The 13,758-nt window shown below is 36.8% G+C and overlaps 1 long non-coding RNA gene across 1 annotated transcript; it reads right to left on the reverse strand.

The window, feature by feature from the left end:
* Positions 1 to 1,856: 1,856 nt before the first annotated feature.
* Positions 1,857 to 12,321, reverse strand: LOC145790967 (uncharacterized). Its single transcript, XR_014330453.1, has 2 exons — positions 11,527 to 12,321; positions 1,857 to 2,558 (listed from the first exon to the last, which is right to left on the reverse strand). It is a non-coding gene; the product is annotated as an uncharacterized LOC145790967 (long non-coding RNA).
* Positions 12,322 to 13,758: the final 1,437 nt, after the last annotated feature.

Here is a 13,758-nt window from a genome sequence, read left to right on the forward strand (position 1 = left end):
AATAGAAGCTGTGGATTCAACTTTAATCTAATCAATTCTGAGACGAAAGTAGCGGTGAAAGATATACAAAAGATGTGAAAACAAATTGGAAGTGTTTGGGTAATTTGTTTGTTATCTTTGTAATATTTCTTTATTCAGTAGTGGATTGATTAGTGGCATGTGGCCCATAGTTTTTCTATCACAATTGAAGGTGCTTCAATTGTGATTTTTCTACGTAAAAATCGTTTGTGTCGATTTATTATTTTTAGAAAACAACAATCCAAATCACTTTTGTACGTGCTTGATGATTTAGATTGTGAGTTTCAATTGATTGGGAATTAGAATAATTAAATCTTGATCTAATTACAAATCACTTAGGTTTTTCAGTAGGTATCAGAGTAGGTCACTCTTTGTTTTTATCAAAACTATAGGAGTGTGATTTTGTGTGATTGGTGATATGGATTCAATTTGTGAAGGTAACTCGACCCATAGACCTCCGTTACTTGATGGTACAAACTATTCTTATTGGAAAGCTCGTATGAGAGCGTTTTTAAAATCTATCGATGAGCAAGTTTGGCACTGTGTGATCTATGGGTGGAGTGAACCTATTGTCACCATTGATGGTGTTGATATTCCCAAACCCCTTGATAAATGGGATGCATTCGATTATCAAAATTTGAGTTGGAACAATATAGCTCTTAATTTCCTTTTTTGCTCTATCACACCTGAAGAGTTTCGTCGTATTTGCACGTGTGAGGTAGCAAAAGAGGCTTGGGACATTCTTGAAATGATTCACGAGGGTACTACTTCTGTTAAAAGGTCAAAACTTTAACATCTTACCTCTGCCTTTGAAACCCTTTTTATGTGTGATGATGAGACGTTTGATGATTTCTATGCTAAACTTAGTGGCATCTTGAATTCCTGTTTCACGCTCGGTGAAAAAATCCTTAAAGCCAAGGTTGTTAGAAAAATTTTGAGGTATTTACCTGAGAGGTTCCAATCAAAAGTGACAGCTATTGAGGAGGCTCAGAATGTTGATACCCTCAAGCTTGATCAGTTGGTTGGAAACTTACAGACTTATGAAGCCCACCAGATTTCTAAGAAAAAACAAAAAGATAGTGTGGCTTTCACTAGTGCTCATGAGACTGCAAAAACTCCTGAGACTGAGTTTAATCTAGATTTCGAGATGACAACTATGTTTACTAAACAGTTCAAAAAAAATTTTAAAAAAAAGAAACCTAATTTTAGAGACCCTATTTCAAAAGACAAGAGTAATGATAAACCCAAAACTTTTCCTCCAAAACTTGCTCCAAAAATTGAAAAGAAGATTGTAAATGGACAAGGGGTCAAGTGTTATGAATGTCAAGGGTTTGGACATATTTGTCGCGACCCAAACCAGCCCCTATAAGTTTGGCGTCGTAACCAGCCAGTAATCCGAGATTACCAAAGGCCTTCTTGTATAATAAAAAATAATCGAGGCTAGCGGAAGCAATATACAAAAACACCAATAGTCCAATGAGCTGTGCATCTATATGAACAAATATTTACATGCAAAAACATTAATTTACCCACATTCAGTACATAACTTATAACTTAACATCTTATACATAACACATGCACATAATAAAAGTTTATTTGATGATCAAAAGCTGACAACGTCCTTCTAGGCCTAGCCTTAACTCTGGGGCACTCAAAACCACGCGGTAGGCGTCAAAGCAGCGGCTCGACTAAAGACTCCTTCTAGACTTGTCCTCCAGAACGCTCACCTATACATATGTCACGACCCAAACCCACCCCTATAGGTTTAGCATCGTAACCGGCCAGTAATCCTGGGATTACCGAAGGCCTTTGAGACAATTTAACACAATATTAGGGTCTAGCGGAAGCAAATAACAAATATACAACGTCCATTGAGTTGTGCAGACTTATATGAGACAGAAAAATTTTAAACTTTTTATGTACATATATACACATCATCCTCACGTCATAATATATATACAGATTAGGCAGAAAGGAACTTAGCCCCATTTACAACATACACAAGACTTGTTTAACCAAACAAGAAAGCAAAACTTAAACTTTAAATCGCATAGCAATAATCACTTGACATATCTGGAACCTCCACGGGAGGCACATAGGTTGGCTAACAAAGACAGATTCTAGGCAGATGCCTCTAAGCCTGGTTACGTGCCTGATCACCTACATACATAAATAATACGGTGAGCTAGAGCCCAGTGAATAATAACAGAGTAAAGGGGTTTCAATGAATGAGTCCGTACAGATTCAGAATTCATAATCCAGTTTCGTATCAAATTCATAATTTGTCCAGATCATATACAGAAATCATAAGTCATGCTTAAGCATATGTGATACATCCATTAGCATTAACAGAGCAGATACAGACACGTGAGGGTTACAAATAACCAGTTCCATAAAGGAACCTCCGGATCCGGGTAACAGAGAACAGATACGCTGAGCCCCCATGACGGAGCCTCCGGTACGGGTAACAGAGTGCAGACAGATTAAGTTCCATAAAGGAACCTCCGATATCGGGTAACAGCCACAGATGTCACATGATGCTAAGGATGTCACGAATACATATCAGAAATTAGACAGTCATTCATTGTATAGAACATAGCACTTTAGAAAACATATCTTATTTTATCACACAGAAAATAAATACAGTTGAACATAACTTTACTAAGTTACTACTCACAGATAGCCGCAGAAGCAAATCAGACGGACGGGACATATCAGATAAATCAGGCAGACAATGGCACGTGACCTACACAAGCACATAACATATACACATTGAAATACAATATTACTCCCTTGATCAAACTTGACTTTTCTAGTCCTCTGTCTAAACAGTCCAAAGTTCTACTATGCTTATTCTTTCTCATTCAAATAAATCGGGTTCTTATTTCACATGTTCTTTCACTACTAAGCCCTTCTTTTCCAAATAGATTGATCTTTTACTTGGCTTCTTAAACAATTACCACTAGCTCAATGATTCATTCTTTAACTAACTAATCTATGCTGATTGGTAGCTTATTAATCTTTATTGAGTCATAAATCATGTCTAGAATGCTTTGGAAAGAGATGAGAATAAAAATGTGAACTAAATGCAACTTTCCAAAATATGCTGAAAAGGGTCTCCGCTCGAGCGCCACTTTGGTCGCTCGAGCGGACTGTAAAATTTGAAAAACTTCTAGGATCTCGATTTCCACACTCGAGCTAGACTTTCCTTGCTCGAGCGGACAACGTAAATTTTGGAATTCTAGAATTGCAATTTAAATTCAAATTTGGTATTCAAAGCCTCAAAACATGTATTTTTGGTACACAAAAATGGAGAACCACTGTATGATTTAGTGTAGACACCCCATTTTTGACCGCCCTTAAGACTTGGACGCGACTGATGGTTTACATGGTGGAGAAAGGTGTGTAGGGGAAAGGTTCAGTTTCTTCGGCAAGGAGAGAGTCAAAACTCAACTTCATACCCCCTTTTTTTTTTTTTTTGACCAAAACAATCTTGATCAAAAGATTTTAGACCTTAAAACCCTCTTTTTCAAAATGTTTTTGAAATAAAGTTTCTACGATGTTCCAACGCTCGCATTTTGTTAAATGTTGCGTTTTTCGGTAAACCAAGCAAGGACAAAGCAGAAATGAATGAAAGAGAGGTGAAATCTTTGAAAAATCTTTCAAAACACCTTACTTAGGTGTCACGCCCTCAAAATAATAACATTAAACCCATCCATATAGAGACATGCATTGATACATAAAAGGTCCACATTCATCTATTCATCAGAGTATTTCATTACAAAAGTATTACATGTTTACAACAAAAGCAAATGCCCTACGGGCTTACAGCTTTCCAAGTTAACACTTGGTTACAAAAGAGAGTGCTAACTTAATTTACACATTAAGTCCTTGGCTTGAATCTATATATAATACAATCCAGGAAAATAAGATAACAAAAGTATGTCTGCCTCTAGTCTCCCAAGCTATGTCCTCAGGGGTGGCATGCTATCTGTACCTGAAAAAGATGTTCCCATATAGGGTGAGCCACAGCCCAGTAGAAATATACTAAACCGACTATGAATAATGCCTAAAATATCAACAACTGACAGGTGGTCAATACTTACACTTCCATTTACATCTTATTACAATTCCATGACAGCCCAGTCTACGTTACAATTCAATTTCCATTTCCTATTCAACTTTGAGTTTGAAAACAAGGCTCAGTACTCTGGCCAAAACATTTGATGAGATTGTAGTTCATGACTAGAACACTTTCGAAATTCAAGACGGATACACATTTTGGTGTTGTACCAATAACACATAGACCACTTCCATACTTTGCAAACGATGATGATATACATTTTAGTGCTATATCAAATCAAACAAACATTTCAATAGATAAGCACATAAGCCATGTCACACTACCACAGATAAGCATATGAGCTATATCAACATTTCAACAGATAAGCATATGAGCTATATCAACACTTCAACAGATAAGCATATGAGCTATATCAACACTTCAACAGATAAACATATGAGCTATATCAACACTTTAATGGGAGAGCATATGAGCTGCAACCCTGGGTCCATCCCCCATCTTCCCTTAACCATTAACCGGTTTAGAGGTATATCCCCTATCTTCCCCTAAACCGTGGAGTATATCCTCCATCTCCTCCCATACACAAGTAATGCATATAAACACAGAATCACATACGCAATCAATCAATACATAAAGATAATGTATTCTATCAACTGTCTACACATAATGCATATAAACACATTGGCCATATGCACAATCAACCAACACATAAAGTTAATGTATTCTATCAACCGTCATACTCTATGACACATCCAATTGATTAGTTTTAGTTTGCCTAATCATCATGCATTGTCTACAACAATCAATGCTACCCTCCACCGGTAGCCCAAAGTAATTATTTCTAAACAGGAAATAAATGCACAAATGGATAATATATCAACATTTCAATTAGGTGAGCAATAAATTTTCTAACTACACCCTTTAGTCTCATACATTTCCAATTTCAACATTTCCAATTCAATTCCTCATTTTCTTTAATTAATTATATGCATTAATTAATTAAAACAATTAGGGCAAATTACCTTAATTAACAAAACAACTCTAAGGTCCCATTTTCATCCACAACCCATCATCCAACTCATTTTTTTACACCAAACTTGCATATAGGTTTATTTCAAACAAAACCCCAACTTTTGTAAAATTACACAAAGGCCCAAACTTTCTTGAATCTACCCAACAACACCCAACATATCAAAATGCTAAAATTTAAAGACAAAATTCATAAAGAGGAGTAGGATATCCCTACCTCAAATTTGGAGCCCAAGAGAAGAGGATGAAGAAAACCAAAATGCTCCAAACTCCAAGATTCACGGATCAAAACGAAGCCCTCGACGATCAACACAACTTTTACAAAGGCCAAAGGTAAGGAGAACACCCTAGCTAGATCAAACCCTAGAGAGAATGGAGCTTCTAGAGAGAGGAGCTCTCAAAAAAGGGTTTTAGAAAAGTAAGAGAGAGAGTGTGGATGTAAAAAGTGATTTAAAATAGCCTAGTTGTCAACTGATATACGACTCTCCCGCTCGAGCGGAGAACACAACGCTCGAGCGTCAAGGACAAGAAGCTAGGTACGCTCGAGTGCAAGAAGTCCCGCTCGAGCGCCAAGACACAAGAATAAAGTACATCCGCTCGAGCGCGAAAATCAATCCGCTCGAGCGTAGATTTCTCCCTCCCAGAACTTACGCCAAAAAGTACCACCCGCTCGAGCGCTAACAAGTCCGCTCGAGCGCGACCTGCTCGAGCACAAGAAACCCGGTCGAGCGTAGAAAACACATCTGCAGAAGTTTTGCAGAGGCACGAAATACTGAAACTGTGAAAACCCCGCTCGAGTGTAAGAAGACCCGCTCGAGCGGACAGTTCAAAAACTGGACAACAACAATGGGAGCTAAGGCTCTACCAACCTGAAACAACCGAGCCCAACACATTCTAAAACTCAAATTAAAGAGTTTAAAGGTTGACAACACGATAGGTACAACTACCAACTCCACGGAACCGCGTCCGAAAAATAACAGAATAGTAAAGGGATAACCGGAATCGCTATATTAGGGGTCTGAAGTTGAAGAAAAGAAGAGAAGAGGGAAGAAACCCAGTTGGGGGAGAAAATGGGCATGAACTGTTAAGAAAGAGTCGAGCAACCCTCGCCGAATCGGGCCTATTCATTTGCATACTTGGAATCAAGCTATGAGGCCACCACCGTTGGAAAGAAGACTTCCGGGGCTTCATTTTGCACTCAAGAATCTTCTAAAGCCAATTCCGGATGAGGGAGATATGGTTGATTGAAGTAGGGCATCACTCCGGTTGGACCGAATCTGTGCGGCTTCACCAAAACAGACATAACGTTTTGCACAGGGTGAATTTTAATGCAAGGTTTGCGCCATTGGAAAGATAACTTCCGGGGCTTCAATTTGGACACCTGGATGGCCACCATTGGACTTCCAAATCACTGGCCGGCCACCTTCTTTCTGGAAGATCCATTTTTGTCCTGAAAAGTAGCAGGCCGACCATAAAAGGTGGTAGGCCGGCCACTTATGCAAAAAAAGCCCAAAATTGACAGATGTCTTCCCTCCATCTATATTCCACCAAGCCCTATGTCCAAAATTTTCCCTCTTGTTTTGGTCCATTCAAATTGGTTTTCCCCCTCTCTGTTTTGGTCTATTCAAATTGGTTTTCCCCCTTTTTTTTTGCTCCAATTCAAATTGGTTTTCTCCCTTTTCCCCCCCCCCCTCTTTTCCTCTATAAAACCAGCACTTGACCTCTATTTGAAAGGGTTACAAAATTGGTTTTGAGCCTTTGCCTACAACTCTCACTCTCTCTCTACTTTAACCATCTAAACCCTAAAAGCATTGCACCATTTACACTACAACACATAACACAAGACCTCCACACTCCATTCCAGCAACTTGAGGCTATTTTTCAGAGGATAGGAGCACCATTTCTTGGTCCAAAAGCTGCTGTATTGCTGCTCTACAAGGGTGAGTCTTCTTCCTCCCTTTTCTAGCCTTTTCTTGGTTCATTTACAAGTCATATTTGCAAGCATTTTTGGGCTCCAACCTAAACTATAGATAGTCATATTTTGAGCTCCTTTTCATGTTTTATCAAGAGTCTTACTCTGTTTGAGGTCTCCTCCTCACCCTTTGTGTTTAAACTCTCTTTTAGGCCTATTTTTGCATGATATTTTAGGCTTATTTTTTAGATGTTTTGGACTTGGTCATAAACTATGAAATGTCTTTTTTTGAGCCCCTCTTAAACTTTGTTGAAGGGCTCTCCTCTGTTTGAGGCCAGCAGCTATCACTTGCTTCTTTATCCCTCTTTTAGGCCTTTTTCTTGCATGATATTTTCGGCCTACTTGTGATTATTTTCGAGACCTGATGTAAACTGTAAAAGGCCTTATTTTGAGCCCCTATTCAACTTTGTTGAAGGGCTCTTCACTGTTTGAGGCCAGCTGTTGTCCCTTGTCTCCATTATCTCTTTTAGGGCCATTTTTGCATGTTAGATTATCCCTACTTGTGTTTGTTTTTGAGAGTTGTCATAAACTGAAAAATATCTTTTTTTAATCTCATCTTCAAGTTTGTATAAGGTCCCATTTTTGTTTGAGGTCATATGCTTCCTTGTATGCTTGATTGTCTCCTATTTTGAGCCTTACACCTAAGCTCTTGTTGCATGCTTTGTTTGGCCTTCTAGGCACTAAAATCCAGTGGATTTTCAGTGGCTAAGACACTGCTTTGAGCTTCCAAATCAGAGGGGGGTGACCCCCTCTCACCTTGACTTGTTTGGTGGCCTTGTTGGCCTTCCAAAGAGACCCTATCTTGCAAGATTTGAAGTCACTTTCTAGGGTCAATTTGGTGAGTTTTGGGACTATCATATTTGATTTTCAGAATTTTGTGTGCCATGCTTCATGTCTATCTTGTATGTACCTAATAACTCCTTGCATGGCCCCCTAAAGCAACTCATCATTTTTGCATGCCATGGTTGCACATCAGTGGTTATTTGGGCCTATTTTCATATAATTTATTCACTGATTTTTGATGGTTTGGTCAGATTCCATATGCTTCATATACTTTCCATGTAAACCATGTTTGCTAGTCGAACTTGCATGCTATGTTAGGCCATCTTGCTAGCATCTTTTGGCCATGCTTTAAACTAGAAATATGCATGTTTTGGGACTTTCTTTCCTCTGTCTTCATGCTTCATCATCAAATAATGCATGCTTTGTATAGCTATAAGTCATTCCATGCGCCTAATTTTGAGTTTCGGGGTTTATCTCATGCATTGGGTGCCATGTTTCCATGTTTCGGGACCATTTTGTATCATATTTCAGTGCTGAAATTTGCATGTTTGCATACCATGTTCCATGCCTTGCCATGCTTTGGTAGAGTGGTATTTGATGCCTTAGGTTTGGTCCTCGATTTGCGTGCACGTATGCACGCATTTCGATTGTCTCATTTTCATCTAATGGCCACTAATGTGAGTGTGGCTGAGGTCCATTCATGTTGGTGTAAGTCCATTATGCATTGTGTATGCCATTTCAATTCATAGCATTACGTATGCTAGGTTGTATGTTAGAGCATCGTGTATGCCATGTCACATCGCGCATTGTGTATGTCATTTCATAGCATTATGTATGCTAGGTTGCATGTTAGAATTGCATTCATGCATGTCATGCATATTGAATTGTGTTTGGGATAGGAGTTAGCCCGAGCACGAGAAACGAGGGACGTTTCGTACTTCGAGTGACGGAACGTGTCTCAATTCCCAGTCACCGACACTCCGGATTATCCATGATGGAGTCTCGGTCTTGTTGTGCTTATGTGTGCATTCATTTCATATTAAGTCATGCAAATCGACTCCTCGGCCATCATGCATCGATATGCGTGATTGGTGGCACGAGGATCGAGGACTACACTCCCTGAAGAGTAGTCATGCATACATATGTGAAAATGCTTTGCCATGCCCCTTTGTTGCTCTCTGTTGCAGCAAATCAGAAATCAGCAACTTTCGGAGCCTGGCACGCATCCCAAGAATAATTGCAAACAGAGGCAAACTGGGGCATCGCAAGGGATTCTCCGCACAAGGCAACCCGAGCATGCATCATTCATCATTTGGAACAGAGCTGAGGCGGTCCACAGATTTACGTGCAATTTACTGCTTTCCTAGATTAATTTGTTAATTAATTAGGATTCTATATTTATTCGGGACTGTATTATTTATTCATTTGGGACTGTATTATTTATTCGGACCCTCTGCACGAGGGCAATGTTGTAATAAGTGTGCGTGTGTGTGATGTATGTCTTCCAATCCCACGTCTTTCTCCCTTTTATTTATCAGCTTATGATGGTTAGATTAGGGCATGTTTCAATTAGCATACAATATGATAGCATGTTTGCATTCATTCATCTGTCTTGCATGCACCGGGCTCGGCGCATCAAGCTAACTGCATTTGTATCTCCATTCCAAGTTGAATACATGTTAGTTGTCGCATTTCACATGCCATCTTTAAAATAGCCGAGCCTATCTTAGTTGCATTTTGCATGTGTTGCATTAGGCATTTCTGTATAGTTAGGATCATGCATGGATTTCTAACATAGCTTTTGTTTTGGCTTGGAGTACTCGGTAAGTGTTTCTGCTTTAGCATCCTTACATGTGTACGAGTGACTGCCATGATAGCATGCTTACCATGAGGCTATATGCTTATGTGATATAACTGTCTGAATGCCTGTGGGTGAAGGTTGGATTATTTGAATTGGAATAAATGCATTGACTGTGAGTTTTAAGCCCACCAAATAGTGGCAAAATCATGTTTTTCTAAGCCCACCCGAGGGTGGCAAATCCACGTCTTAGCCTACTTGCAGGTAGCACCATCAAACCACTTTCAAAAATAAACATGAAATGTTTTGTTCCAATTCAGACGATCCAGTCTATACTTGTATGCTGTGCGCATCACATAGTAAATCTAGGCTAATAACCAGAATAAGAACACATAAAGTTTTCAAAACTAGATATCATGGTTAGTAGAGGCTGATCTTTGATCGGGCGAGCGTGGGTGCTCACGAAGTGACCTTCCCCAATCGTACCCAAGTTCCCGAGCCGAGGCAACTTTGGTGATGACGGACACGTGGCCTTAGGCAACGAGTCAGGGTTTCCTAAATTTCCCCAAAATAAAACATTTAGGTGGCGACTCTATATCTGGCAAAGCAGTCCATGTTTGGCACTTCTTTCAAAAAATCTGTTTTCTCAAAACGATTTTCCGGATTTGGACTCTTTGGTTCAGATTGAGAACCGTGACAATTTGAGTCCGAACTTGTAGTGAGCCCAATACGAACAAAACGGGACTCACCCTCCCGGGGCATTCGGAGACATCTACATTTAGTAAACACTTTCAATTAGAAAACATTCATTCAAAATCATGTTCCAATTGCCCAAATTTAGTTTTAATTCATCTTATTAATATCAACCCACAATTCTAAAATATAAATTAGACTTCCCAACCTCTTGAACTTCCATGATGTATGTAATACAAATAGATCCAATTTTTATTAGTAATAACAAAATCAACTTAACCTTGAATTACACAATCAATTTCTTAGAAATTCAACTTAACTCAATTTTTAACCAAAAACTTAAAAATCATGGGTGTTCTAAAATGTATCTAAATTGAATAAAATTCTTAAATTACATCACATGCATGGATTAAATAAAAATCTAATTATAAAATCAAAACATTAGGATTAATTCCAAATTTCCATAAACTTGACTTTCTTAAAACATTTCCTTCGTCTCTTCAAAAAAAGAACTTGAATGGCTCAATTCCCTTAAAAACTCATGGTGCATGCAATATACATTTCATAAATATCATGGTTTCCAAACCCAAGCTCAATTCCTACAATTATTTCTACAACCATAAACATGCATGTAACCCATTTTATGTTTAGAACCCAATTTCCTTCCATAATTTTGAATCCAATTCGATTTCTTCATCATTTTACTAATTCTTCTTAAATCATGAAATTGAAATTATAAACTCTTTTAAAGAAATATTTGCATATATGAAATTAGGATCAAAATTACTGATTTTATATTTTTCCCATGCAAATCATAATTTAATTCTTGAATTACTATAATTTAGATTTTTATTAATTTCCTTCATATCTAACCCAAATTTAAACTTATCAATCTTTTACACATGAATTAAATCTAAAATCTTGAAATTCCAACATGCATGCAAGGATGAGTTTCAATTTGTGAAGAATAATAGTAATCAAACTCTAACTAATTAATTTCCAAATATATTTCCATGATCTTAAAACATAATTCAAAATTTCTTCATCTTCTTGCTAATTCCTATTAATCACATGATTTTGAGTCCAATTCCATTTTTAATTTCAAGTGTGATACAAGGATTCTACAACAATCAAGATTAAAATCCTTACCTTTAACCTTCCATGGTTGAATTTCTTTTTAATTCCTTGAGTTCTCTCTTTTATCTTCATTTAGATCTCGTAAACCCATTTCTCCAAAGCTTTTTCCAGCATAAAAGTTGGACTTCTCTCTCTCTCACTCTCTCTCTCGGTTCTTCTCTCCCTCACTAAACCGTACTCAACAAAAATAGTTTCTGAAGAAGAAAAGGAGTAGGCCCACTTTATCACTTGAAATTGGCACCACAAATACCAAACCCACTTCCTGATTCAACACTATTCACACGTGCACAAGGTTCCAATATTAAAAGATTAGAAGGCTCTAAAATTAACTAAATTACTAATTTATGCGTTGACTTAATTAAATCCCACTTTTGTCTTAACTAATTATAATTAACACTTGATTAGTACATAATTTAATTAATCACAACTCATCAAAATCCCACATAATTTACTCAGTCTAATTTGACTTCCATTAAAGCCCAATTAATTACATTTAATCTTTATTATTCTGAATCTGATTTTTAATCAAACTCCCAAAAGGCTCCCAATATTAAATTAAACTTATTTCCATCCTCAATTTTAATTTCTCAAATCATTTAGGCCTTCAATTTTTGATCAGACACCAAATCTTCGTCAATAAATTACATATTCAAATTAGACACCCCATAACTAAATTTAATTCGTAATAATTACAATTCTCAATTTTCATGACTTAATTAACTTGATTAACTCCAATTAGGATCTAACTAATCGAATCTCAATTTTATCAAACTGAAACGAATATTTAATTAAACTCTCAAATGGGTCCATAATTAAGATTAAATTGATTCAACCTTTTAACTTCACTTCCTTAAGCCATTTGGACCCTCAATTTCTAACTCCAAAATAAACCTTTAATATAATCATATACGAGTCAGATCCCACAATCTTCATAAATCCCAAATTAAATTATAATACTCGGCAATTAAATTTCAAATCCTCGTAATTAATCAAGTACTAATCATTATACGTGATGGGGTCATTACAACATATAAAGATATAAAAACAGTGAGCTAAAACCCAGTGAATAACATTAAAGTAAAGGGGTTAGTGAACGAATTCCAAATATATCATATCCGTAAAACAAATCATGGCACAATCATTCATATCAGAATATAACATAATGGTACATCTCATAGAACACATCACATGTCGTCTTCCGACTAGAGTAATCAGTTCCGGATACCGATTAAACACATATCACTACAATAAAGTGGCTAACGAGATCTCGTAATCACATATATGTCATGGACCCGCATTAGCATGCCGTCCTCCATGACTTGGGACTATCTATGGATGCCATAATAGATTTCAAACATAAGACATTCGTTCACGTAAACAAATATCATTTCAGAAATCATAACTTATCAAATCACATTTGGAACATAATTCATATGAACATATCTTTGCAATAACGTTACTCATAGTGGGCTTCCAGAATGGTTGGTCAAGCAGTCATTGACTCGTGACCTACAATCACAAATATGCATAGCATGATACACAATCATCTTAAACATATTTAGTTCACTTAAGCTTTTAAATATGGATGGCTAGAATTAAGAATTAATTAGATTATTAATTTTCTTTAACTTCTAATTAAAACATGTTTAGTCTTGTATTAACCAAACTAATTAAATATAAATAATCTAATCATATACCAACCCTTATTAAGTTCACTAATTACACAATTAAACTTAAATTAGGCTCATACACATTAAATTACAATCATTCAGTCATGTTTGAATTACTGAATCAGAAACTCATAAACATATAAATTTCGCAATTCAACTTCAATTTCAAGGCCCAAAACTTCTTCAAAAACACTTTGAATTCACAATTTCCAAGTTCAAACAAAAATCATGAGTTTAAAATAACCTCAAATTGCCATAAAGAAATCAAATCCTCACTTTATTATGTACATGTATGTAAATGTATAAAACATGCAAGTGTGAGCTCTAAAACTCAAGCTTCCATGGAATTCCCTCTCAATTGAAGACCCATGCAAGAATTCAAATGGATAAAAACAAATTTCCATAAAAAAACATGCCATGCATGTAGAATTTGGGAGCTAAAACACTCATTCTTCACATATGAACTCATGCATGTAACAAGCTTTTCATTACATGAACCCACTTCAAATAAGTTCATATTTTCTTGCCTAATCTTAAATTCTTTAACTTAAGGGCATAATTCTTCAACTACATT

The sequence above is a fragment of the Camellia sinensis genome, chromosome 5 (assembly GCF_055761805.1).
Source record: "Camellia sinensis isolate YWXY chromosome 5, ASM5576180v1, whole genome shotgun sequence".
Lineage (NCBI taxonomy): Eukaryota > Viridiplantae > Streptophyta > Magnoliopsida > Ericales > Theaceae > Camellia > Camellia sinensis.